The sequence below is a fragment of the Acipenser ruthenus genome, chromosome 54 (genome assembly GCF_902713425.1).
Source record: "Acipenser ruthenus chromosome 54, fAciRut3.2 maternal haplotype, whole genome shotgun sequence".
NCBI classification, from domain to species: Eukaryota; Metazoa; Chordata; class Actinopteri; order Acipenseriformes; family Acipenseridae; genus Acipenser; species Acipenser ruthenus.
The window spans coordinates 2,521,207-2,525,464 of record NC_081242.1 but is presented as its reverse complement, the minus strand read 5'-3'; positions in this window follow the sequence as shown (position 1 = coordinate 2,525,464).

The following is a 4,258-nucleotide window of genomic DNA, read 5'->3' as shown; positions in this document are numbered from 1 at the left end:
TTTATATCAAAATACAGTTAAAATTAACTAGTATGAAAGTTATTCTGATCTATTTTTGAAAATAATAATAATAATAATAATAATAATAATAATAATAATAATAATAATAATAATAATAATAATAATAATAATAATTTGATTAAAAGTGCAGTCGTCCGATAACCCAAAGAAATATGGATCTAAATTACCCCGATTACATTTTGAAATTTAAAAGATCTTTCAAAATATGTTCACTGGGATAATCTCTATAGCAGATACAGTTCTGTGCAGTGTTAGCGTTGAATAATTGCACACAGATATTATAGTTTGTGTTACTTTCTAACAGCTGCTATAGAGATACCATCACCACAATTAGGTGCTTTTCCTCTACTTTTCAAGGCACGAGATTTACAAGACAGCAAACCCCTGTCGCCGCTATAAGTCGAAACTGTAACAAGTCAAATATGTAATTGTCCAAAAAAAGACGATTTGAGTCTCTGATATTGTAGATATAATATTAAAAACATGTTTAGTTAATTCTTGTTTTAGCTTTCATTGTTTTATTATGAAGTTCATTCTGCGTGGCCAGTCAGTTGGAGTTAACATTTTGCAACTAGTTAGTCATATTTTCTATCACTTTTGACAAATATTTTTTATAAACAAAAACAGAGATAAGACTTCATGCCCAAACGTGTGTCTGAATGTATCAGTGACTTTCTTCATTGTAGCGCTATATATCTGGAGTGTTTGAAGTCAAATCAGTTAGACTTGATATTTGTACGTGGAGAGGAGTATTTCTTGACTACTGTCTTATTAAAAGGAAATAACACCTGTGTTTCATAAAGTTATTTTTGGCTGATTAAATTTATTGAGGTGAACCAATATAGAAAGCTGCAAAGTGCAGAAGCAACGCACACTGAGAGCGTGCTGCAGCTCAGATAAGCTGATAGAGGTGATAAAGCAGAGAGAAAACATTATCAAAGTAGGGGCACATAACATACACATGAAAAACACATTATTTTAGTTTCAGGTCTAAAAGTATGAATAGGGTAGAATGATGAATTTAAAATGTATTACCTCACAGCCTGTAATAAACTGTCATTTCAGCAAATTCTCAGAGTGTAAAGATCCATTATAAATAAATTGTGACCCAGAAATAAGAATATAATCAGAATAAAACTATTTAATACAATAGTCTTTTTATTGTGTTTTTTTAATTGTGTTTTTTTCTATTTTTATTTATCGTAGTAATAAATAATGGGTGACACTTATATAAACGTGCAATTAAGATAATAAAGTATTATAAATTACAAATATTGAACTTTACACCTGTAATGCACGATTAAAATGTTTAATATAAACTCGTTATTAACAATCAATGCATTGAATAATACTTTTATAAGGATTTATAGATGGATCCTTCAAATAAAGTGCACATGATATTTATACAAACCCGTGACAAGAAGATTTTTATATCATATAAAGACATTGATTAAAACATACTGCTAAAACCTTTCTTTAAATGTTGAATAAACTAGTCTTGAAATTGAGAACATTATTTCTAGGACTTTGTAAATCTTAATTAAATGGAAAAAAAAACATTGCCTTGAAATAAAACCTGTATAACCTGTAAAGCAGAAGTGGAGTAGTGGTTAGGGCTCTGGACTCTTGACCGGAGGGTAGTGGATTCAATCCCCGGTGGGGGACACTGCTGCTGTACCCATGAGCAAGGTACTTTACCTAGATTGCTCCAGTAAAAAACACAACTGTATAAATGGGTAATTGTATGTAAAAATAATGTGTAAAAAAAAAAAAATAAAAAAAAAAATAATAATGTAATTGTATGTAAAAAAATAATGTGTTATCTTGTAACAATTGTAAGTCGCCCTGGATAAGGGTGTCTGTTAAGAAATATATAATAATAACATAAGAAAGCTATGTTCTAGTTTTGTAAGGTCGTAATACAAAGATCTATTATAAAGATTTTATAATCAATTAGAATTGACAAAAAAAATCTGTCTTTGAGCATTACACTAATATTTTAAAATGTTTTTATATAAACTGTTATTAAGCATTAACACATTTTAATACCACATGTATAGATGAGTTATACCTAGAACTCCCTAAAATAAATGATGGAAAGAACACTCGAGAAGAAGCATATTGTCAAAACCATTGCTTTAACGTAATACATTTTATTTTTTGTAATGCCTATAGCTCATTGTAAAAAAAAAGAAAATACTGTATTTTTATGGTAGATTTACCTTAATATTTACATAGGGTTTCTTTTTCATTTTCTTTAAATGGTAAAAATTGTTCAATATTAGTGTAAAATACTTTTAAAAATGGTGTACCTTTTAATAACACAGTAATATACACTAGAATCAATCTACAATTACGGTTTTATTAAGTCAATATTAAGGTAAATTTACCTTACAAATACAGTATGTTTTTTACCGTGTACAAAGCTAGTCACATTTAACATTTAGAATCAATCTACAAATACGGTTTTATTAAGTCAATATTAAGGTAAATTTACCTTACAAATACAGTATTTTTTTACAGTGTACAAAGCTAGTCACATTTAACATTTAGAATTGTACTTTGTGAAAATGATTTATTATTGCTTGAATTTTATCTTACCAAAATCTAAGACCGCCTCGAAATAGAACCTGTATTTAAAAAGTAAGTTATTTTTTGCCACGAGCATGCAGATTTGAGAACGTGTTCTGATTAAATTTATTGAGGTGAACCGATATAGAATGACTACTGATTGTTCTCAAAGGAACACACAACTTCATTAATAAAATAAGTTTTTCAGACACCTATGAGTGTGGGGTCTTGAAAGCTTGTGTGTTAGTTTATTATTGGTCGAATACATGTTATAACTTTTTACTAATGTCTCCTTGTAATCTGTGGAGTAATACAGCTATTGCTTTAGTACAAAATGTGAATTTAGACCAGTATTGTGAGTGTTAGCCAATTTGTAATAAAGCAGTTTCAAGATCTAACTTTTTCTGTCAAAATGTTTGCCTTTAAATAAAACTTAAAAAAAAACAAAAAAAAAACCTGTAGAACATTTGACAGTTGAAGACTTGAATAATTGACTCTTAGGCCTTGAAAGAGAACCACTAATACAAAATACAGCTGTATACACAAATAGTCACTGTGCAGTAATGGCACCAATATAGAAAAAAGCGATTCATGTTATGCAGATTAAATTATTATTATTATTACCTGCTGCTTTTTGATATGGATGGTGGGTGAATGCAGTTCTTGGTTGTTGCTGTGCTTCAATTACAGTAGATCCACTACTGTGTGATTGGATAGGATGCTGATTTTATAGTGATGGGTTTTGAAATTTGTAATTTATTTTTATTTTTTATTGCAATATGTAGATTTAATTACCAGTAGGAATTGAGAAACTGAGGTATATTCTTAAACCATTGCTGACATTCAGGGCTGTGGAATTCATATCGCCAACACGCAGAATTTGTCTTAGGGACAACAAGTTTTACCTTCATATTTTGCCTGTTTTTTTTTTCTCAGTACGATTGTTCTGTTGCTAGATCGTTCTTTTGCACTCCGTGTAGATTTCTAGAGAGCCACACAACTTTCTGAAAACTTTGAACTAATATACTTACATATACATATCCTTTTAATTCACATCAGTCACACAAACACACACACACACACACACACACAGAGTAACAAACTTAAATGAATGCATATATATATATATATATATATATATATATATATATATATATATATATATATATATATATATATAGTAAGACAGCAGGGAGGGGGTTAATTCCTCCCTGCATAAAACATGTGCGTATGCACATTTTGTTTAATTTGTTAATTACTGTATTGTTAATTATCCCCTGCACCTGGTGGTAATTGTAAATTAGAACCAGGTGCAGGGTATTTAAGAGAGGCAGTCGGTCTGCTCAGGACTGCGGTGTAGAAGGAAGCAGAAGGCGGTGTGCTCTGTTTCCAGGCAGTCACCCTTGTGAGATCGGGGTTATTATCGTGTATTTTGTTTATGCCAGGTAAACGGCTTAGCCGTCCTGCGAGCTATCCAGGGACCTGCATACTGTTTAGTTAGTGCTCCAAAGGAGCTAGGTGTTTGTTTTGTTTTGGTGAATTAAAAATAGCGCATCCGCGCTTTGAAAACTCCATTTCTGTGTCCTGGGTCTGTGTTTAAAGGTGCAACGAGTGACCGTGAGTGCCGGCCGGTTTACATATGGTGGCAGCGTGTGTGGGTGCCCCT